General features: G+C 41.5%; 1 protein-coding gene across 4 annotated transcripts in view; it reads right to left on the bottom strand.

Annotated features, from left to right (window-relative positions):
* The window catches only part of LOC126994514 (tripartite motif-containing protein 2-like), a 130,923-nt gene that overhangs the window by 90,747 nt on the left and 14,694 nt on the right, over positions 1 to 25,482 (bottom strand). The window contains exon 1 of one of the 4 annotated variants that reach the window (XM_050853828.1): positions 19,787 to 19,828. The exons of the other annotated variants lie outside the window; for them this stretch is intronic. The gene's annotated coding sequence lies outside the window, so the exon portion shown is untranslated. Of the gene's footprint in view, positions 1 to 19,786; positions 19,829 to 25,482 lie in introns of those variants that run through there. 4 annotated transcript variants of the gene reach the window in all.

Raw genomic sequence — 25,482 nt, forward strand, 5'->3', positions numbered from 1 at the left:
TCAAGTTCAGCGGACGCCATTTTGCTGCCAGAACAGCTAGTAAACGTCCTCAAGTTCAGCGGACGCCATTTTGCTGCCAGAACAGTTAGTAAACGTCCTCAAGTTCAGCGGACGCCATTTTACTGCCAGAACAGCTAGTAAACGTCCTCAAGTTCAGCGGACGCCAATTTGCTGCCAGAACAGCTAGTAAACGTCCTCAAGTTCAGCGGACGCCATTTTGCTGCCAGAACAGCTAGTAAACGTCCTCAAGTTCAGCGGACGCCATTTTGCTGCCAGAACAGCTAGTAAACGTCCTCAAGTTCAGCGGACGCCATTTTGCTGCCAGAACAGTTAGTAATCATCCTCAAGATCAGCGGACGCCATTTTGTTGCCAGAACAGCTAGTAAACGTCCTTAGATCAGCGTACGCCATTTTGCTGCCAGAACAGCAGTAAACGTCCTCAGAAGATCAACGGACACCATTTTGCTGCCAAAACAGCTAGTAAACGTCCTCAGAAGATCAGTGGACGCCATTTTGCTGCCAGTGAGACGCTGCTACCATAGCGGCGAGGTGCGCAAATGGCAAGACCACCTGCGCAAATCGTGGGATGATGGTCGCAAATAAAGGCCGCGCAAATGGCGAGGGCGCAAATGGTGAAGTTTTACTGTATATATATATATATATATATATATATATATATATATATATATATATATATATATATATATATATATATATATATATATATATATATATATATATATATATATATATATATATATATATATATATATATATATATATATATAGATATATATAAGGTATCTAAATACAAAGGTTACTATTTTTCATAATCATTTCACTATATAAATCAACCTATATTAAGGGGGGCGACTATGGGGTATTTTTTGACGAATATATTTAAAATCGGACGAGTACATGTTTTTCACTTAGCGTGGCCGGGAAACCCTAAATTACCATGTGGTGAGGTTTGTTTTCGTAAAATTAAAACCCCTCCCCCCTGGGGGGGCTTTTGCGTCATAGCCGGACATGCGCGTCATAGGACGCGCATGTCAACATATGCGGTATCTTTCGTATATACGTAAAAATTGCATTAGAATATTTTATTTCTCTGTAAATTTGGTCATCTGTCATCCTCTCTTCACACGGAAAGGCAGGGGAGGAAGCGAGGCACCACCGTGCCAGTGCCAAGCGAGACACAGATGGGGAGAGCACATCGTACTTTTCTCTCCTCTCCAGCCAAAAAAACGTACTTACAAATGATGTACAAGCGCAAGGCAATCAGAAAAAGAGTCACCAACATCAAAAGGGCTTATGGAGCAGCCAAGCCTCAGAAGACAAGCAAGAGAGTAGCGTAGAAGTAAGGCACTCCCCGGCACTCCTGCTATGCGGGAGTGCCGCGGGATCAGATGCCTTATCATTTTCCAGTAAGTCAACAAGGTATACACAATAATATGTGAGAATTTCATGCCAATCAAATAAATACAAATGGCAGAACAGAAATGAAATGGAAAAAAAATCTTTAGGAGCCAATATCTCAAAAATTAGTTTTTTAAAATAAAAAAAAAATTCACAAAATCAGTAAAAAGTCTGATCAACTTTTGTTAGGTATCAGTTAAAACTACATCTAAAGGGCATTTTTTTGTTGGGAATAGATTTTCAATAAAGTCAAAAGAAAACGCAACACAGTGGAGAAAATAATAAGTGACAAAACATTGTAATTTTTTTTTTAAGACAAAACAAAAAATCAAAAAGTTACCTCCAACAAAATGTAGATTGGTAAACAAAGTTTCTATGGTATGTTTTTTCAAACCGATTAACTGAAAAATAAAGCCTGTGGAACAAAAAAAAGATTTGTTTGAGTCTCCCCTAAACTTCCCCCGAATTTAATGAAATTCACAGAATATCATACCTTTACAGCTACAAACAACATACTAATATTTCAAAGCAATTGGACGTACCTTATGCGCAGGAGGACCCCCGTAGTCGCCCCCCTAAGGGCTTTAATATTCATGTTATTTCTTATTTTTTTGTTGTTCAACCATATATATATATATATATATATATATATATATATATATATATATATATATATATATATATATATATATATATATATATATATATATATATATATATATATATATATATATATATATATATATATATATATATATATATATATATATATATATATATATATATATATATATATATATATGTTATCAAAAGAAAGCAAATTAAATGTATTATTCATAAATGAGAAGAAGTATGGTTGAATCTTAAAAAAAAAAAAAAATAACATGTATTATAAGGCCCTTGATATAGGTTGATTTAAATAGTGAAATGATTATAAAAAAATAGTAACTTTTATTTAGATATCTTAAAGTGGTTTTAATACAAGTTAGTCAACATATTAAAGTGTTCATATATGAATTTTTATGCAGATATATTAATTTTTGTGGCGTCAGGAAGGTTTTTCGTCGCGTTGCGTGAAATGAGTCAGATTCGGCGAATGTTCGTCGTGACTTCTGGTCGAACTCGAGCAAAAACTACTGAAGCTAGGAAGGAGTGCTTGGTGGCAAATGAAAGCTCTTTTAAACAGATTAATAATCAGAAAAAGAAATAATTGGAAAGCATTATATAAATAAAAAAGTTATAAGCAAAAAACTAGGACATGTCCAAATTGCAGGAAAAGGGCTGAAAAACAGGCTATTTTGTGACGGCTCGACGACAAACTTGGAATTGAGCTATCAAAACATCCTTCGAGTTGGTCAAACTACATTGCCAAGAGGGGCTATATGAACCAATTACAGCCTTCTAGAGGCAATAGCAAGGCCACACTAGACAAAAACGGCAAAGTGTCTGGAGTTCGTCAAAATCGCTCTCAACAGGGTTTACGTTTTGAGCTCTAGCGACGAAACTACTGGGAGTAGGGAAATGTTATGCATCATATTGGAAAGCACATTGGCAGGGCTAAAGCATTTGTTATATAAGTTTTTTGAAATGCTAAAAAAATGAGTAGGTTTCAAGGTTGGGAACTCAAAAATAGTTTTTTTTCAGTTTTTTTGAGAATTTATTTGATATTTGACTCTTTCGAGTAAGTTTTTGAGCCCGGTCGCTTATTAAAAAAAATATAGCCCTTTCATTTTACCGTCGATTGATACCAAAAACTTTACTGTAGCCCCAGAAATAAGGGAGTTATGGTGATTTGCACCAAAGTGGTTGATTTTCCAAAATTTGCGGCTTAATGACAATGGCGCCACAAAATCAAAAGAGTAAGCCGTCCATTGCTTGAGATGTCACTGCATTTGCAAATTCACAAACTTGAGAATTTTCCAAAGATGAAAAGCAGTAAAGTCACAGCCGCTGCCCCATAAACTCACATCAATTGTGGCGGTGGCTGTTTACCGCCCAACTGCACCACATTCATAACCCCCACCACCTTTATCATCGCCACCACCTTCATCTCCACTACCACCGCCTTTATCACCACCATCACCTTCATCACAACCACCACCTTCATCACCACCACCAACTTCATCACCACCATGGACATATTTACAGATACTACATAGAAATTTAAATTTACGCGGGAGACGGCACTAGGGGGAACCGACCCTTAGTCAGCGGTGGGGGGGCGAGGTGCGCAAACGGCAAGACCACCTGCTCAGATGGTGGGACGGTGGCCGCAAATTAAGGCCGCGCAAATGGCGAGGGCACAAATGGTGAGATTTATAGCAAATTCAAAATCACAGAAAATAATGCACACCCAAGAAACTTCAATGCACCAATATACACAGCATGCAGAGTACTCATAAGAAATAAGCATGTCTTCTTCATAACAAGAACATTCAATGCACCAATACACACAGCATGCAGAGTACTCACATAAGAAATAAGCATGTCTTCTTCATAACAAGAATATTCAATGCACCAATACACACAGCATGCAGAGTACTCAGATAAGAAATAAGCATGTCTTCTTCATAACAAGAACATTCAATGCACCAATACACACAGCATGCAGAGTACTCAGATAAGAAATAAGCATGTCTTCTTCATAACAAGAACATTCAATGCACCAATACACACAGCATGCAGAGTACTCAGATAAGAAATAAGCATGTCTTCTTCATAACAAGAACATTCAATGCACCAATATACACAGCATGAAGAGTACTCAGATAAGAAATAAGCATGTCTTCTTCATAACAAGAACATTCAATGCACCAATACACACACCATGCAGAGTACTCAGATAAGAAATAAGCATGTCTTCTTCATAACAAGAACATTCAATGCACCAATATACACACCATGCAGAGTACTCAGATAAGAAATAAGCATGTCTTCTTCATAAGTACTATCACAGTGGGTACATGGAGGAATCAGTGGGAAAGATGAGGTTACTGGCTGAATGTTAAAAACAGATATCCTAAGAGTACATGTTAATTGCATGTCATTCTCTTCGTATATATGTAAAGGGCATTTATCTATAAGTGCACCCATCCAGCACCAAATGACACCTTTGTGATATATAATTAGGTTACTATAGGTAGTGGTGGGCACGGTTCCGTTAATCTGCTAACAGCTAATTAACAAAGCTAAATTTTTCGTTAGCTGCTTAGTGTTTTCACTAACTCTGGAAACGGTTAGCAGACCATTTAGCCTCCGCTCAATGTAGTTCCTCCTCCACTAACTTTAAGTCTACAAAAAATTCATACAGGTTTGTTTTTGTCCATTGTGGGCAGACAGCACCAGTTGAGCCGCATGGCACAATGATTCCAGGGCTTCCACTTTTGGGTAAATTAAGCCTTAAGTAGGGTAATTGGACAATCATTAGGGAAACTTTTTCGTATTTGAGGGTAATCAGCTTCCATTTCCAACTCTTTGGACTCGGGATTTAATAACAAGAATTCAATATTTTCCACCTGACAAGAAATAAACTTAAAATAAAAAAATAAGTGTCAGTTATGGAAAAAAGTAAAAAAAATACGTAAATTTGCAGATCTTGGGTAAAATCTACGGATTTAGGATAAACTGGAGGCCTCTTTCTCTTCTCTTCTTGTTGTTACTTGTTGGGCTCTTTGTTCAGTTCAGCTGCAATGTTGTCACCGTGTAATCGCGTTCACTATTGTTGCCTTGTTTATCATTATCAACATCATGAAAGGTGACCCGAGTGAGGACGTTTTTGTTCCGCCTGAGGATGCTGACCCTGTGGGTGAGGCGGAGGACACTCAAGCTGACGGCCAGGAGTCCCAGAAGTCCAGCACTCGTGGCCCCACCTGGAGAAGTACTTTGTCCTTAACCCCTTCACTCCGACGACGTCGGCGTCACTGTATGGAAAAAGTTAGTCCTATTCTAAGCCTCTTAATCCTCTTCCATTTCCTCTTAATCCTCTTCCAAACCTCTGAAGATGAAATGGAAGAAGATTAAGAGGAATTTAGAGGAGGATTGAGAGGTTTAGAAGAGGATTAATCCTTTTCCATTTCCTCTTGACCCTTTCAATACTGTGACGCCGACGTCTGCGTCACGGATGGAAATAGTCCAGTTGGACCCCTTCAAAATAATAATAGTAGAGGTTTATACATTTTTGTGATCCTTAGGGACTATAGATACCATTTTAGGATGATAGCATCAAAATCAGGCTGTGCATTTTTTTTTTATTAGCATATTGCCAAGATGGCCACCGCCGATACCTTGCACAACAGGCACGTGGCATATCTCAAGAACTAATGGACCGATTTTGAAGTTCTCGGAGTCAATCTCATGTTTTTTTATGATGCTGAATCGACTTATGAGGTGTTTGAATCGATTTGAGGTCGATATCATGTGATGAGGTGAAGTTAAAGGTTATTTCTGGCAAAGCGCATGAATTATATTGTGTTGAACATTACTTGTCTAATTTTAAAGGAATTTTGTGTCAGTAATCGTGTTTAGGAGTATTGAATGTAGGTGTGGTACAAGTCACAATATTTATTTTGTATTAAGCTTTATCTTTTAAGTGCATACACAGTGTACACATATAAAACATTAAATCAATACTCACTAACGTTATCATGCTCATCTTAAACAGCATCGTAATTTTGAGCACTCCTATTTACATCATCTACATCATCATCCTAATTTTCATCAGTATCATTCTCCTCTACATCACATTTCCTAGTCAACGGATTCATGCATGATGACCCACTTTCACATGCACAAAAGATAGTGCAACCTATTCTACTACACTTACAGTTTTCACCTTTACAACGGGATGCCTCACACCGGCAACAAACCATTTCTAGGGGCCGCTTTCATAGTCGTTTTGTTTGTTTTGATCGTTACCAATGGCACCGATCGACGCTATAGTTTTCCACGTGAAACTGGCCTATGGGGTAGTGGCGGCTACAGAGGAAGCGAGAGGTGTTGAGAGTGTGTGGTAAGGTGTGGGGCTAGACTACCCCATCGGCCAGTTTTAAGTGGAAATTCTAAAGCGGCGATCGCCGCCATTGGTAACGATCAACACAAACAAAACAACTGTGAAAGCGGCCCAAGGACTTCATCTGGGGCCAGCTTAGTACCAGATGAGACTGTCCTGGGTTTGAGGAAAGTTCCTTCTTCTCTGTTGCTGTAAGTGTTGGTGGTACACCTGACAAGGCTTCACGCCAGTGGGCCACCTGGTAATGTGCTCGCCTGATGTTTTCTAAGGCTGCTTCTGACGTAGGTGGGATAGTGCACAGTTTGATCGTGATCCCAGAGCCAATCTTCTTCTTCTACATTTAGGTATGACAATCTGTCATGCTTCTGCAAATTGAAAAGTATGTTTTACCAAAACAGGCACACAGGAATGCTGCTGCAGATGTAAGAACTTCATCCAACTCTGCTGTAGTGTCACCTACAACAGAGAGAGCCTCTGAATTGATGATCTGTAGAACCTTCAATGCTCGTTTTTTCCCAATGCCATAGGTGGCAGCAACAGTGTCTAACCCAGTCAAGGCGTGAATTGGCAGAATGAACTTTGAAGCGCATGGGTGCTTTTCAGCTATTGCTTTAACATCAACTACTGCCCATCCAACTTGCGGTGAGCTCATCTACAAGGCATTTCTGCATTTCTGTGAAACGTAAAGATATAAAAGAAAAGCAAACACATCAGTATCATCAAAAATGATCTTGACGTTTTCTTGCCAGAGACAGCGTGATATTGCATGCTGAGCAATTATGGGATCAGCTTCCTCATGACTGGACATGAAGTCTATATGTTCAGTCCTCACTCCATTCTTAATTTCAATTGGCACGTCCTTCACACCTGCTAGGGTGAGACTGTGTCCATTTAGAGAAGCTGGGATGTAGAACTCGGGATCCATGAGATCTTCTGCAATAATTTTTTTAGTTGAATTTTGTTTTTGGTGACATCAAGGATGCTCTGCTTGGGAGGCGCAGCCATATCACCTCTGAGAATGTGGACTCTGCTCATACCCTGTTTCTCTTGTCGTAGCTGACGGAGGTATGCCTTTGTGTTGTCTTTGAAATACCTATCAAAGACAAACACAGCATTGTCCACCATCAAAGACTGCATTGCATACACTCTTAAGGCATTGATGAACATTTGTATCTTCCCTGTTGGCCAGTTTATGGTCCACAGTAGTGCAGATACATCAAAGATGACTGTGTCTGTCTGCAGGGTTGAGCAGTCAGAGATGGTCACTTGAGGAGAAGTTTTAAGAGTTGATTTCTTGGCAACGCGCATTAGCCCTGCAGAGTCGAACATGGATGAGGGATGGGCAGCGAGCTCTGTCTTCAAACAGGAGTCGATATTGATCTCCCTGTTACTTGGCATTAGTCCTATAATTCTTGCATAGATCATGTTTTGGTCCTATAGTTTGTTCTCACCAAGCAATACATGTTTTTTTCTTGGACTCAAAGGCAATGTGTCACAGAATCCAGTGGGCCAGCTCTTCCAAAAATCATTCGGTATGTTTCTCCCAATGTTCAAGGCATACTGTGACTTTGATACGGAAAGTAGGGATTCACTCTCTTTAATCCGAAAGGTTCATGGCCAGAACATGTTTAATGCCTGAATTTACTCTTTTCTCCACTCCCACTCGACCACTGCGTGTAACGAAACACACGAGAAATTAATCAAGATCAGGGCATTCGCCGGCTGCCTGGGATTGAACCCGCGACCAGCGTGACGGGAGAGCCACTCCTTAACGAGTCGGCCAAAGAGGTACCCCACTGGCTAAGTGGGTTATGGGAAGCTCGTTCATCAGGCCGTCGCCGCACTACACGGCTTTCCCCCTATGTAGATTAATTTCTGTGTGTTGAGACCTTTAGACAGTGATCCCATTTTGGTGCACAATTTCACAATGTCCCCGTCGAGACATGCCTCCAACTCTCCCATTTTCTATTATCCTCGGAGAGTATGGGCCATCCTACCTGTTACCCCTTTGGGGAAACTCAACAGAACCGCAGGATAGGATGCCCACCGCTATGCCACCAGTTTAATGCCTGAATTTACTCTTTTCTCCACTCCCACACGACCACTGCGTGTAACGAAACACACGAGAAATTAATCAAGATCAGGGCATTCGCTGGCTGCCTGGGATTGAACCCGCGACCAGCGTGACGGGAGAGCCACTCCTTAACGAGTCGGCCAAAGAGGTATCCCACTGGCTAAGTGGGTTATGGGAGGCTCGTTCATCAGGCCGTAGCCGCACTACACATGAATACTGTCCGCTACTCTACGTACCTAAGAGTCTGTATGAAGGTGATGTTTGCACAATATTTTTTATTTCATGTTTTACACTGTTCTCACGGGCACAACATATTCATTCTCTGAAGGTAGGAAAAAAACTTATGTTTACGCTACGTAGCCTATACATGTAGTATTCTGGGTTGTGATATTACCCCCCCGGACCTACACCATACCGTGTAATATCGACCTCGAATCGATTCAAACACCTCATAAGTCAATTCAGCATCATAAGAAAACATGAGATTGACTTCGAGAACTTCAAAATCGGTCCATTAGCTCTTGAGATATGCCACGTACCTGTTGTGCAAGGTATCGGCGGCGGCCATCTTGGCAATATGCTAATAAAAAAAACGAACAGCCTGATTTTGATGCTATCATCCAGAAATGGTATCTATAGTCCCTAAGGATCACAAAAATGTATAAATCTCTACTATTCTTTTTTTTTAAGGGGTTCAACTGTCTTTCTTCCCGACTAAAAGGGTTAAATCAAGAGATATGACGAACGCCAATGTCTTGTATTTCCGGTGCGTCATGTGCCACCCCAAGGGGACCATCATTGATGGACAGACGTCAAGCCTTTACAACTTGAAGTTACATGTCAAGAGGAAACACCCAGCGCATGCCAACCAGTTTGAGAAGAGCATCTAGGCTGGCTCTCTTCGTGGGAAAAACAGCCAATCTCCTCCTGGTAGTGACAGTAGCACCGCCAGCCAGTCATCGCACCCACCTGCAAAGAAAAGACGCCAGCCTACCATTGGCAAGGCGTTTGGTCAATCAGCTGCTGGCACTAGTGTCTGTCAGTCTGCGGTGGACACAAAGATTGTGGACCTGTTCATCTGCAACATACTTCCACTGGACGTAGTGGAGTTCCACATTTGTGTATCTAAAGTGATCCCCTACCCCCAGCTGTGCGGGGGAGCAGTCCTGTGTAGTGTATCATCACTCATTACATATCTTATCAGTAATAAGATTTTGTCTTTCTGCAGTGCTATTAACTTATTCACTTAATATACTCCTTAGTATTATTTACATTTATGTATCTAAATTGATCCACTGTCCCCAGTTGTGTTGGGGAGCAGTCCTGTTTAGTGTGTCATCAGATATCTTATCAGATTTTTTCTTTCTGTACTGCTATTGCAAGTTCATATATAAGGCTTAAATAAAGATTATGTTGAATTTAATTTGTTTATTTGTGTACACCTTTATCACCTTTATGTTTGATGCGTCGGTAAAACTAGAGTAACACAACAGTATATGATAGCTTGGAAAGGCTAGCAATGCCATGGTAGCAATAATGGAGGCGCGTAGTAATTCTCAATATTTACCCTAACTTTTTAGTTAGTGGTGCCCACCACTGACTATGGGTTATAAAGCTGACTGAAAAAGTCCATCATACCAGGAGGTGAGGAACAGAGTGGCGCAGGGCGGGGCTGAGCAGCGAGCCCCGACCTGCACCCCCACCCCCGGTTTGACGAAATTTTTAAAGTCAGTTTTATAACCTCAAGTAATTTAACCTAACCTACTCATCCCTAACCAAACTTAACCTGACCTGACCTAAGCTCCCTTAATGGTAGCTGGAGCGAGTGGCTGTTGCACTTTTAAGTAATAATCAAGCAATGACCTATCTGTGAACAGTGTCTGACAGGGAGCGATCAGGCAGTATATTGTCAAGTATTCCAATTACGTCAGAATTACCACAAAGATACTTTAATTACCTTAAAAATCTCATTACCTCAATTACCCTGAATGAGTTGAGATTACACTGATGTGATATGGGGTCACATCCAACACACTAGACTTGTTCCTCACAAACAACATTTCTTTAGTCACACGTACACGAGTACTGCCAGGTCTCAGTGACCATGACATGGTACTCATTGATGCAAACATTAGACCAACAACACAAAAACAACTACCCAGGAACATTTATTTATACAACAGAGCCGATATGGGTGCCAGAACTCAAGACTTAGCTGATTTTAGAGACTTTTTCCTCGACAGACCCAATGGCCAATTCTGTTGAGGCAAATTGGACCAGACTACGAGACTTTATACATGACACAATGGACAAACACATACCCAAGAAAATTATCACACAAAACTGGTCATTACCAAGGTACAATAAACAAATGAAAAGACTACACAGAAACAAGGTAAAGGCATAGACACAGCAAAATTTTACAAGGATACAGAACACTGGGAACACTACAAAAACATACAGAAAACACTACAAAAAGAAACTAAACAAGCAGAAAATATATACACATCCACTTTTCTCACAAACAACACAAAAAACCACAAGAAATTCTACAGCTCGACTCGACCAGAATTACAACACTACTATACAATGGTTCCTTGGCCACACACACAAAATAAAGCCGACACACTTAACAAACAATTCCAATCTGTTTTTACACAAGAACATGCAAACTTGCCAGACATACCAACATCACCACACCCAACAATTCCTCCCCTCTATTTAAACACCCAAGGAATTAAGAAACTATTATCTGAGGTTGACACTGACAAAGCGACTGGACCAGACAATATGCCCAGCAGGATACTAAAAGCTAATGCTTACATTCTTGCACCTATCCTGCAGGTTATATTCTCTTAGACATTACAAACTGGAGAACTCCCTCAGGACTGGCTTATGGCAAATGTGACACAAATTTTTTAATCCAGAGACAGAACCCTCCCTGCTAATTATAGACCTATTTCACTAACCTCAGTTCCCTGCAATATTTTAGAACATATAACTCATAGACATATAATGACCACTTTGACAGGCAAAACATACTGACTGACAGTCAGCACGGCTTTCGGCACAAACATTTGTGCAAGACTCAATTACTTGTGACCACACACGACATTTTGCAGTCCCTTAACAACCCCAAAATTAGACAGGTTGACGCCATAATACTTGACTTTGCCAAAGCCTTCAACAAAGTTCCCCATCAAAGACTGTTAGCTAAATTAGAATTCTATGGCATACGAGGACAACTTTCTAACTGGATTACCACGTTTTTGACTACCCACAAGCAAAGAGTTGTTCTTGATGGTAGTCAATCCTCATCTATTCCTGTAACTTCTGGGGTATCTCAAGGCACTGTCTTGGGCCCCCTTTTCCTTCCCTACATTATTGATCTCCCACTATCACTTGCCTCTACTACTAGACTTTTTGCAGATGACAGCTTAGTTTATCGACCCATTTTAGATAGGGATGACTGTCTTCGACAACAAGACGATTTAGCTGCACTTGAAGACTGGGGAGCCAAGTGGCAGATGACGTTTAGACCAGACAAATGCCATCACATCCGTTTCACCCATACTAACAAACCTATTCCCTTCATTTACAAACTTCATTACACAAACCTGAACACTGTCTCTTCATACAAATACTTGGGCATACACATCTCAGTAGACATGCGGTGGAACACACACGTGAGCTGCATCAGGCCCAAAGCTCACGGAGCCCTGGAGTTCCTGCGTAGGAACCTTAACCCCTTCGGGACGCAAAAAATAATCACCTGTGATGGCCAGAACGCAAAAAAAAAAAGCCAATTTTCATGTGCATATTTGAAGAAAATTCATTTAACAAAAGTTTTAGTTTTTCAAGTGCTTTCTGATGGTATATTCAGAATTTCAATTATTTCCATACTTCACCTAGAAATCATGGAAAACCGAAAAAAATTATCTTTTTTTCTCGTCTGACAAAAAATAACCGAACAAAAGTTGTAGATATGAGCAAATCAAAGACAGAAATGCATAGTAATTTTGAAAAAAAAAAAAAAAAAAACTACAGGTCTAGAAGTCAGAGGTTGGAGCGAATTTCTGGCGGTCACGTGTACATGCACTCAGCTTCCTTTGTCACAAGGCAGATGACGGGAAAGGAAGTTTACAGAAGACACAGGTCATGTCAGGTGTGGTAGTGGGAATGAGAAGGGAGGGGAGCAGAGCGCATAGCAGGGAGAAGGGTCACTGGAAAATTCCAGGCCACCCGCTCCTCAGCCACTCCTTATTTACCAGCTGGCCACGTGACTCAAGGGCTCGCCTAACATCACCACTAGTGTTTAATGTTTTTTTTTTTTTCTCTTCCTAACAACACGACGTGGACGAGCGCCGGTGGAAGTGGATGGCTGGGGAGAGGGTGGGGTCTCGATTCCACCCTTCATCATGGTACGGATGTGTGACTGTGTGGCTGGGTGTATTTTTGTATGTCTACTGCGTGGGGGTTGCCAGAGTGTTTATCTGAGAAGGGAAGTGGTCAAGGACACTGAGAAAGCGAGGGAAATTTAAAGAAAATGGGCCGTCCGCAGGCGGGACGAGCGTCCTGCAATGATTAACCACCGTTTGGCTGCAGGCGGGACAGGCATCGCTAAGGGGTTAAGGGCCCATCACACTGGGCAAATTTTCCGTGGAACTTCAGTCAAACCATGATTTCCGCTGGCATGGTTCTCATTTCTGTGGTTTTCTGATGTGTCCACAGTCATCCGTAGCTACGGTAGGTAGATTTCACCAAAGGACGATGGTATTCATAATCATCATCATCAGCAATAACAAGAAAAGAGAAGAAGAGGATGCTACACCCTACTGTCCCTACACATTCGCTCAGCTATGAGTGTTGTTGCCTGGACCAAGGCCTCCGAGGCCACTTAAATTGAGAAAATACGGGACATGCCTTCCTCGTCCTCTAGACGTAATTCTTGCAACAGCTGCATCACTTCACTGCCCTCCTCTCTTCTTGCAAGACATTGCCACCTCCACATTCTTTTCTATTTCCGTTGCTTGTATGAATTGAGTATCACTTTTAGTGAAAACGGGGGTGCAAAGAGGGACGGCAGGCGTCAGCCATACTTGTTGTGAGAATGTGTCGATCAAACACCGTTGCCAGATTGTCATACTCAGAGCATATTATTTACCAGTTTCTGACACCTAACTATTGCCAAGAAACATCAGGAATTAATTATTTTAACAATAATTATAAGTGAATCCACGAGACAGTTTTTGGCACGGAAGTCGGTGAATATAAGAGGCTGAGTAAGACAATCTGGCAACGTTGGCAAGACCACGGAGCGCGGGGCAAGTGTGATTGGAAGACGACGGTAGTGTATCCACGTACCATAAAGTGGGGTGACTTCGGATGATTTTGACCCGTTTTAAGCAGTAAATCAGAATAGTATGCCTTAAAAAAAAAAAAATTTACGTGAAAGTATGGCTTAAGAACGTAGGTTTATGGTGGTAAAGCTGGAAAAAAATCCAGGTCAATGCTTTCTTGTTAAATCACGTTTATAATGGTGTCCAAAGTCACAATAAATCGGGGGTCACTTTGGACAGGTGTGAGGTGACTTTGTACACTTATTCTCTTTCCCTTTAACTGGGAGTGGCTGCATTTGAGGATGGCTTCAGACGTTGCTGAGGTGACCTCGGACACTGAGGAAAGTTTTTAAAAAATCAAACTATCAAAAACATATATTTCTGGCTCCTATAGGAACAAATAAAGATTACAAGTAATTTTGCACTACTTTTCTGACATTAAACACATAATACGTGGACTGAACAATAAAGTGAAAGTAAGTGGGGAGGCGGTGGCTGAATGGATAGCGAGACGGCCCTGCGTTCAGGAGGACGCAAGTTCAATCCCCGACTGGTGCCACCAAGCTGGGATTTTTCAGCCACCGCCAAGTGGCTTAAAACTATCCACATGCTGTCCAGAAGACCACCTTTCAACCCGGACTCTAGAGTCTAGGATTAAAGATGAGCTCTGGGAGGGCAGCATGAGCCAATGCAAGATGGCGCCACTATAAACACTCGCCTGCGCCAGAACGGGCTGGGCCGACCATCAGGCCCCACCGGGAAGAAGCCTACCGGCGCAATAGGCCAAGACGTAAAAAAAAAAAAAAAAAGTGCTTTATCACAAGTTATTCAGGTACACAGAATGTGCAGGAACTTTTGTAACATAGAAAACACGCATTTTTCCTTAATGAAATGTCTGTAATGACTCCTTGAAAATGTAAGGCACACATGTGACACGACTTCCAAAAAAATAAAACTATATTGTTCAGATAAAGCAAATACATCTTAATATACCATAATTATCTCCGTCCCTCCTCCCGCTCTTCCTTATTGGCTCACTCCCTCCCTCCCCCCTCTCTCTCCTTCCCCCCCCCCCCTCTCTCTCTCTCACTCGCTTGCTCCATCCCTCCCCCTATTGCCCCCCTCGCTCTCTCTCACACAGGCCAGCTATTGACATCCACATCGAATATCAGCTAATATTTTTTGTTCATTGTTGGCTCTGGCTTATTTGACTTTCAATGATATTATAGTGTAATAACGTGTGTGTCTTGCATACTTGACAGTAACTATCAATTTTAACAGAAAATAACAAAAATAATAAGAAAGAAATGATATATGTGCATGTGTGTGGAATTCCTCTTCCTTTGAGTTGCCAAGTGGCTGGCTGGAGTGAGTGCATTACTCAACCCCCCGTCAGCCCAAGGACGCGGCCTCCCCTCCCTGCCTCTCCCTTACATCCATCCCGCTGTTCCTTGTCTTCTTCTTTCCTACCTTCCTTCCTTCCTTATGTGTGTGTGTGTGTGTGTGTGAGAGAGAGAGAGAGAGAGAGAGAGAGAGAGAGAGAGAGAGAGAGAGAGAGAGAGAGAGAGAGATAGAGAGAGAGAGAGAGAGAGAGAGAGAGAGAGAGAGAGAGAGAGAGAGAGAGAGAGAGAGAGAGAGAAACATGGAAACAGAAAGCCTATTGGTTCATTACGAGGTTGCCCGCCTTAGTGATTTAATCTGCTTGACAGCCATTTGGGGCTTGAGGAGCAGATGAAAGCACCTCGATATTCAGTTTACTCCTGACAGCGAAATGACGGTCGATTCTATATTTGAAGGAGTTGATGGTATTCGCACTTACTACTTCTGAGGGAAGATTGTTCCAGTGGCGGATGACTCGGTTAGAAAAGAAACTCCTTCCAATGTCCGTGTTACATCGACTCGACTGAATGGGCAAACCGTTATTTCTAGTTCTTAAGTTGGTTTGCAGCTCAAAGAATTTGGAGTAATCAACGTTATTGAACTTTTTCAGGTACTTGAAGACTTGAATCATATCCCCTCGTAGGCGTCTTTTCTCCACTGTAAAGAGACTGAGTCGCTTGAGTCGTTCCTCGTACGGTTGGGCCCTTAAGGATGGAGTCATCTTCGTGGCGCGTTGTTGAATCCTTTCCAGTAAATCAATGTCCTTTCAATAATTAGGAGACCAGAACTGTACTGCATACTCGAGGTGCGGTCTTACCATGGAATTGTACAAGGATAGCATCACGTCTGGCATTTTACACTCGAAGTTCCTCACTATGAACCTGAGCATAGTGCTGGCTTTGTTATATGCTTTTTTAGAGTGATTCGCATGTTTCAGGTCACTGCTGATAGTGACTCCAAGATCCTTTTCCTCCTGCATCGCCTGTAGAGGTTTCCCATTCATGATGTATGTGTGGTTACTATTTCAGAAGAGAGAGATATGCACTCTTCCCCCCCCTCTCTCTTACACACACACACATAATCTAATCACAAACAATCAATATGGGTTTAGGAAAGGCCACTCATGTGTGACAAACTTGCTGAACTTTTACTCAAGAGTGACGGACAAATTACAGGAAAGAGACAGATGGGTGGATTGCATTTACCTAGACTTAATGAAGGCATTTGACAAAGTTCCACATTCAAGACTGCTGTGGAAACTAGAAAATAAAGGAGTGAGAGGGAAAATGAAGTGCTGGATGGAAAGCTACTTAAGAGGAAGAGAGATGAGAACCGTGGTTAAGGACACTAGATTGGAATGGAGAGCGGTGGAAAGTGGAGTGCCCCAGGGGTCAGTTTTAGCACCAGTACTCTTCCTAGTCTATATTAATGATATGCCAGAGGGAATAAACAGCTACATGAGCCTGTTAGCGGATGATGCTAAACTGCAAAGACAGATAAGAAACAGTGAAGACTGCAAGGAGCTGCAAGAGGACCAAGACAGGATTTGGAAATGGAGTCAGAAATGGGAGATGAAATTCAACGTGAGGAAATGTCATGTCATGGAAATGGGAAAAAGTGTAGAAAGACCAAAATGGACATATAAAATGGGAGATGGTGAGATGTTAAAGAAAGTAAATGAAGAGAGAGACCTGGGAGTAATAATGCATGATTATATGCAACCAGGAAGTCATATAAATCGGATCTTTGGTGATACATATAACATGGTGAGAAATATAGGCATAGCATTCCACTACATGGACAAAGAAATGATGAAAAAATTAATAACTACTATGATCAGACCTAAACTAGACTACGCGGAAACAGTGTGGTCTCCACATATGAAGAAACATAAAAAAACGAAGGAATACAGAGGATGGCAACAAAAATGGTTCCAGAACTGGAGGGACTAACATATGAAGAGAGACTAAAGGAAATGGACTTACCAACACTAGAGCAAAGAAGAGAAAGAGGAGACCTAATACAAATATATAGGCTATTGAGTAAAACGGAAGAAGTAGAGAACGAGAAATTGCTACTTAAAGAAGAACCTTCCGGCAGGAATACTAGAGGACATAGTAAAAAGTTGAGGAAGGGAAGATGCTCAAGAGACATAAAGAAATATAGCTTCCCACAAAGAAATATAGAGGTTTGGAACAGATTAAGTGAAGAAATAGTATCGGCGAAGAGTGTGCAAAGTTTCAAGGAAAAGTTGGATAATTATAGATACGGAGACGGGACCACACGAGTGTAAGCCCAGGGCCCGAATTTACAATTAATCTTAATCTTTAACTTAAGAGTTCCACTGAATCTCAAGTTTAACTTATAGCTGAGCTTAAATGAAAAAATAAGTTCAACTTCACTCAACAGCTGATCCAGTATGAAAATTTGTCCTGGCAAAAGATGTATTTTTTAAATTGCAGAATTTCAACACTTCAGTGATTGAATATGTAGTAATACTACTTTATCAATGTTATATGATGATATACTTCAGAAACATGGGCATAATAAGGTAGTATTTATAAAATAAAGGTTACGTTTATCATCCGCGCAAGGTGATTCTTTTTTTTTTTTTCTTGAATGTAAACACGGACACGCGTTCCTGTTCGTCTTCCTCATTCCTGCATCACCCACCCTCTGACGAAGTAATCATGGAAAATATTGCCGCTTTCACTTCTCCCAAGAGGAAAAGGGGAGTGAATTGGAGAGACTGCCACACTCTACACATAGTAGAGGGAAGGGAGTCAACAGATACCGTCTGCAAGGGTAGCCACTGTCCCCTAATAGATGACATGAATCCGGTGGTATACGATGATCCTCAAACATGCGTTTGAGGCCACTCTCACGCCAAATACGAGCATCATGAGTGGACCCAGGCCAATTAGCTACTACATTAAGAATATTATATTTGGCATCGAACACTAATTGTGTTTATGCTATGGAAATTCTTCCTGTTGACATAGTCTGCTTCATATTCCCTGGGGGCCAGTATCCTGACATGCGTGCAATCTATTACACCAACAATGCCAGGGAAGTTTGCAACTTGCACAAATTCTTGTTGTTTCTCTCGGATTTCAGGGACGGTGCGAGGAAATCGAATGAATTGGACAAGTATGGCTGGTTGTGTAAGTGCCTTGAGGGTATCGGTGATCGCTTTGCTTACTGACGACTGTGATTGACCAAGATCATCACTGTTACACATCTGCATTTTCCCCGTTGCTAAGTAACGCAGTGTAATAATTACTTTGTAACGCAGTGTAATAATTACTTTCTTTTCGGGTGTCAATGCAAAACTCCTTGAAGTAGGGCTTTGCAGGGCCCCTCTCACCAAATCCGTTACGAACAGTACTCCTGCACGATCCAGTCTGTAGCGTTTCAATAGTTCTGCATCACTCAAAGTATTCAGAATGTCTCTTCGCTTGAAAAGTCTTCTCTAGGCGCTGACGGGCTTGTTGACGTTCGGCCATCTTGGCGACTGAAGTTCGACTTAGGCTCCTTAAGACGGGTTTGGGCCCGCCTAAAATATCCCGTCAGCTAAGATCAACTTATTAGGGATAAGATGAAGAATAAAGTTAAACTCGCCCTAAAGTCAAACGTAGCGGTTTAAGATTAATTGTAAATTTGGGCCCAGGCCCTGTAAAACTACAACTAGGTAAATACAACTAGGTAAAATACACAAAATAATACATGATGATTTGAGTTTATGGCTTAAAACTTGTTATAATAAGTAGCAACATTTGAAATTTGGCACACGCGGCCGAAGTCACCCCATTAAATCTGAAAAAAGAAAATATTTTGCTGTTAGGCCTGTGGATATTGAAACATACACACAGAAGCAAAAGTAAATGTGTGTATGGTGTCCCAGATGTTTTTGCTACATTCTCGCATTGGTCACATGTCTTCACACCTTTCCGCCTGTTACACTCAATAGAAGTTTGACAGATGAAAAAAAACATACTTTATTTCATAACATCTTCAATGAATATTTACACAAATTGTGTAAATGGGTTTGCAATATGATTGTATCCACGTTATATTCACATCACTCCATTTTATTAAAATGCACATTTTTTCACTGCCATGTCTTAATTTCTCTATACTATAATTCAATAACATTTTATCCAGAAATGTCCGAAGTCACCCCACTTTACGGTAAGCAAAAATCGGCAATTTATAACTGAAGATCCACGGAAAATTTGCCCAGTGTAATAGCCCCTTAGCAGGTGTAAAACAAACATCAAAATTCTTGCATATAAGACACTCGTTCGGCCACACATAGAATATTGTGACACCATCTGGGACCCACACACTAACAATAACATAAATAAATTAGAGGCCATACAAAACAAAGCTGCAAGATGGGCCAGACGTGATTACAGACACACTACATCAGTCACTTTGCTTAAACAAGACATAAAACTAGACCCATTAGCAACACGATGACAAATACACAGACAACAAATGTTATATAAAATCACGGGGAAAATTTACGAAACCCTAGACACCTTTGGCAAAGTTAATACTTACATAATGGATTTCTTTTTGGTCCCTGATTGCAGTGGTCACAAGTGACTTCCGGAAAGGAGAAAGAAGCCAATTCAGGGACCATTTATTGTTGAAAATAGGGGATAATAATTCACGAAAGCATTGCCTCCTCTGGCGGCGGCTGCGGCGACGGTACCGCCAACACAGCCGCAAAATAGCTCGCAGAGGGTTGAGGGTGGGGGAGCATATTTAAACTATCCCAACCGAACTTTATGACCTGCTAACAGGGGAGCTTTGCTCCCCTTGACCACCCTTCTAACCAGGGGGGCTCTGCCCCCCCTGGACCCCCCACATGTATATGAGACTTATTTCTGCGAGGAGGTATTTCTCGCAACACAGTGCCATGGCCGCCGCCAGAGGAGGCGACGCTTTCATGAATTATTATCCCCTATTTTCCACAATAAATAGTCCCTGAATTGGATTCTTTCTCCTCTCCAGAAGTCACTTGTTACTGCACTGCATTCAGGGACCAAAAAGAAATCCATGATGTAAGTATTAACTTTGCCAGAGGTGGCTAGGGCTTCATAAATATTATCCAAAATCACAATCAATTTAGTAGACATAAACAAAGACACTTATTTACACCCGACAACTAAACGATCCACTAGAGGCAGCCACAACCTTAAATACCACACTTACCAGACTAACACAGGTAATATTCAAATATTCATTCTTTCCCCGCAGCATCCAAGAGTGAAATCATCTCCCATCTCATTTAGTTAACCCTTTAATTGCTAAACGCTTGCAGCGGGCGTTAGGCGTATTTGCTGGTGGCGTTAAACGCTCGCTGTGATCTCAAGCCACACTCAAATCTCCCGCATATGAGAGTGTTCCAACACTAATTCTCACAACACAGGATTGCCAATTGAGTGGGTTCTTCATTAAATTTGGTGGAAAATCATATCAGCCCAGCGCGGCAAATCTACGGACGAGTAACTGGTGGTTGTTCTTGCCCAATATAGCGGCATTTTTGCATAGCTTCACCTATCACCTGACTGATTCTTTGACCAAATAGTTGTAAATATTGCAGTTGGCAATACTCCCTTGCCAGAGTCTGAAAAAGAGTTGTCCGCAGTTATCTCAATATGGCTGATCATCCCGCACGCACCGACGTAAGTGTTAACATTCAACACTCCCTGAACGTGCATGTACGTTCGCGAGAGGCATACATAACCGACTCCTATAGATGTGGACCTCCTCTTTCCAGTGGAGTTTTTGATTTTTAGCTGTGATGAATAGTTTTTGAGATACAGAGGTTAAAAGAACCCCCCCATTGGGCTCCCCGACTGCGCCTGAGGGGATAGTCGCGTCCAGACTGCGCGAAAGGAAAGGGTTAATAGTCCCACTCTTGACACATTTAGGAATAGGATCAGCAATCATTATCTCCCTAATCCTGGCCCTTCACCTGTTAGGAATTAGGTCCTTTAACCAGGGGATTTGACAAATTAACTATTTCCCTTATGGAACTAGTCTCGGGCCGAGAGTTCAAGCCAACTATGACTATCGTCTGAGCTCAAATAAGCCTTGGATGGTACTTAAATAATTCACTCATCGGCTCCCAGACCGAGACAGAATCATCTTATTCACTGCCTGAAGACTAACCACATTTACCATGAAAGAAATAACAATAGTTCAGTGTTTCCTTTCATGAAATAATAAATAATTGCCCTTGCGGAATTATAATTAAAGAGCAAGGATAATTTACCCGATGGAAACAGAGAAGATCAAAAGCCACGCCATCTGGCGAGGGAAATTCAAATTACCTCTTCAGACCCACATGGTTGGTTTTTGACGACTCCTTCATCAACTGTCAAGCAGTCAACACCTCAGCACTTGCAACTCCTTCATTAACTCGCGGCAGTGCTTTTTTATTCTCTCTCGAGGAAGACTACACCCTCCGGGACGAGCCTTCAAGGGACAACCTCTTTTGAAAAAACACTTTAAGATAGGTGCCCCCAGCAGTCCTTTAATACAAATAGATGTTACTAACAGGCCTGTTAGGATTATCGTTGTAACTCTGGGAGGTACTTGCGGGGAAGCCTGCATCCACTGTAGGGTGGTAAGTGTTGACCTTTTGAATTTTGTCCTGGTAGGAGTTTAGCCTTTTTGTGAGTAACACAAAAACGTTGGGTACGGTAAATTCACTGAATCCCAATATATTTTCTAAAGAGTGATTCTAGTAACAACATCAGCTGCTCCTTGCTGAATTCAATTGAATTTAGCAACAGGTACGGCCCAGTTCAGAAACATCCTCTGAGGCAGTATAAAAATTAAAATGAAAGTACAGTAAAACCCCGATTATCCGAAATGGAAGGGGGGAAGCCTCTTTCGGATAAGCCGATTTTTCGGATAATCCGGATTTATGGCCGCCATTTTGATCGCCGCCAGTTTGATCGTCAGCATTGTGTTCTGCTGTATGGTAAGGACGACTTTCTTCCTTTTCCCGGTTTCTTTCGGCATGGTGATGTAGAAAGAAGTGAGGTCGAAGCACAGGTAGAACGCGATGCGACTGCCCAGTGTGAAGTGTGTGACGCGACTGCCGCCGACTGACGATGTAAACAATGAAACCAAACAAACACACGCTATGCTAAACAAAGTAGTACGCTTAAAACATGTGATGTAAATGTTTTATTGTATGTTTGTCTGTGTGTCTCCTTGTCTGGACCAGTGTATGTTGATGCTTGTGAGCGTTGCAGATCTGAATTATGAATGTTGCAGAGTGCGATTGTGAATGGTTGTGCAAGCTTGCAAGTGTGACCTTGATGCATCGTGCAGGTGGAGACACAGTATGATGACTCATATTATCGCGCAACTCGTATGTTGGAAGGGGAATGTGGCATGGAGTGGAGAGGGGAGTCGTGTTTGTGTCGTTGTCTTGAGAGTACGGTGTGAGAGTAGTCGTGCAGTAGTTTGTGCGTTCGCCGCACCTACGTCCTTGCTGGGGCGAAGGTGCGGACGTGGTGTTGTTGAGAGTTTGTTTATAATGTTTTAGTATAGAAAAAAAAATTTTTTTTAATTGCATTACCCAGATCAATTTTTCGGATAATCCGCTTTCGGATAATCGGGGTTTTACTGTAGTTCTATTTGGACATTCCTACGTTCGGGATCTGTCTCGATTTGGGAGTTGGGATCGCGAGTTAGAGCTGGCTACCGGAGAAAAGGTGCCAGTGCAGTTTGCTTTCAGGGCTTATCCCGGCAAAGATTACAGTTTCTTCCTGGAACATCCAGAAGAAGTAAATAGAATTCAAGAGGCAAGCCCCGACATCGTCATTGTGGTTCTGGGAGGAAACTCTGTCACCTCCTCCCTGTCTAACATCCAAATAAAGGAGAACGCTGCAGCCTTTTACTCACTGCTCAGGGCTGCAGTGAAATCTGATTGCTTGAAACTTGCTGTTCAGATAGAGGCTCGTTTTGTGCCTGCTGGCAACCGCCATGGCGTGCCCGAGGTTGCCGAGTTCAACCGGCGTCGGCAAGTTTTGAATAATTTCACTAACAAAAGCCTCAAGAGACAGGGGTTGGTTGACAGGGTTATCCAGTTGGGGTCAATGGATTTCCTCAACAACCCTCAGTACTACAGGGATAGTGTGCACTTGATTGGAACTGGGTTGGAAAAATATAAAGATGCAGTCTTGGGTGGCCTGAGATATGCCCTTGAACACCGGCAGTGAGTATAGTTGATCCCCAGATGCCCGAAGCATTATTCAGCTGAATAGCTAGTGGCAACTGAGGGCCAACTAGCCAGTCCGGAACTGCCTCCTTGAACAGTTAAGGGTCTTTTTTATATTTGCCCTTTTAATTGAAACCACCCCTATTAATCAAACCCTTTTAGATTGTTTATTTCAATATTGAGCTTGCTTCTAAATTTGCCACAATGGAATCAAAACTAAACCCTGAGGATTCAGCCACCCATGGAGTAAATAAAGACACTGTTCCCCAAGAGATAATTAAGACCCTGAGAAGGAGCAGGGGAATCTTTAAAAGAAAAATAACACTCCTTCTTAAGCAACTGAAAGAATTAACTCAAACAGATTCCTTGACACCCTCCCTAAGTAAGAGCTTGACCAATAAAATAGAATTAGAAATGGTACAAGTGAAACACTATGATGACAGAATAAATAAAGTAATGAATCAAACAGACCTTGAAAGTAAGGATGAAACTTACTCTGCCTCAGAGTTGGAAGATCAAATGAATTTCTCACTACAGATTGATATAGAATTAGATCAGTATGTTGAGCTAAATAAGGATCAGGATTTAAGAGGTGCTCAAAGTGATATTACTTCACAAAATCTTATGCAGTTTATGTCACAGATGAATTTTAGTGAAGGTAAGCCTCCTCCATTGAATTTTGGAACATTTTCGGGAAAGGAGAAGGACAAGTTTGCTTTTAATACCTTTTTAAACCAATTTAATAATGTGATTGGGACGAGAAAGCATCTGACTGATGCTACCAAACTAGCCTATTTAATTGGCTATTTTAGAGATTATGCTCTCTCAGTAGTGAAACATTTATCCATTTCGGATGCTAACTACAAAACAGCCATCCAAATGCTGGAGAAAGAATTTTTAGACAAGGAATTCATTATTGATGAAACTTACAAGAATATAATGACATCTTATCCTAGCTCTTCGTTTGACCCTGAATATACTTCCACCAAGATTTTCTTAAATGAGATAAGGGCCTTTTTAGATGAGTTAAAGGCACATGGCTTTAACTTGCTGGAACCAGACTCAGCTGGTCATTCCCTTATCAGCCATATTATTTTTGACAAGCTTCCAGCAACAGTAAAAAGGGAATTCATTCATCTTTCATCCAAGAATTACCCCACCATAACTGAAATCTTTGAAAATTATCACAGAGTTCTCACCACCTTGAGTAAAACTTGTTCTGTAAAGCCTAAAACTTTAAATAAAGGCAACAATAAGCCCTCCTCAGTTGAAAACAAACCGCCAATGAAGGCCAGAGAAAATAAAGAACCAAATGGTACACTCCAGAATTACAAAACCTTCTCCACAGAATTAACTTGTAAGTCATGTGGGGCTGGGCCCGGATCCACAAAGGCTTAGTTTGTAGTTTTGGGCCCTTAGTGCGTAGTTTTGAGAAGATCGAGATTCACAAAAATAACTACAAACTAATCGATGACGTCACGGGTTCGCGCGCGGATCTACAAACGTTTACCGCGCTCTGTGACGTTAAATTTGTTGTTAAATAACTACTGCCTCGGAGCTGACGGTAACGCTAACAATATTATCAGATTTACGTATAAATGCTTATAAATCACGTTTTTCAACTTGAAATATAGCTTTGCGAGTAGAGGGGGCCCATTTCTTTATAAAATGTTGAGATATGCACCCTTTGAGAGGTATATGATAAGTGTGGGCGGTATGGCAACACCCGGCCGGGGGATTGCCAGACCTCCCTCCTCTGCCTGCCGTGGAGGATGGCTTGGCGACGAGGAAAAGTTACCGAACTTTATGTAATTTCTGATTTACTAGGGAGAATTTTGCGTTTTCCTTCTATATGTAGATACAGAAAGTGTTCATTTACCCATACATGTCAACAGAACGATCTTACAATATATAATAGCGAAGAAATCCGAGGCATATAGATGCCCAGACTCAATTTTATCTATGACAGGGGCCTATATTTTTCCTTCCCCTGTCATTATTAATGAATCTC

The sequence above is a fragment of the Eriocheir sinensis genome, unplaced genomic scaffold, assembly GCF_024679095.1.
Source record: "Eriocheir sinensis breed Jianghai 21 unplaced genomic scaffold, ASM2467909v1 Scaffold810, whole genome shotgun sequence".
Lineage (NCBI taxonomy): Eukaryota > Metazoa > Arthropoda > Malacostraca > Decapoda > Varunidae > Eriocheir > Eriocheir sinensis.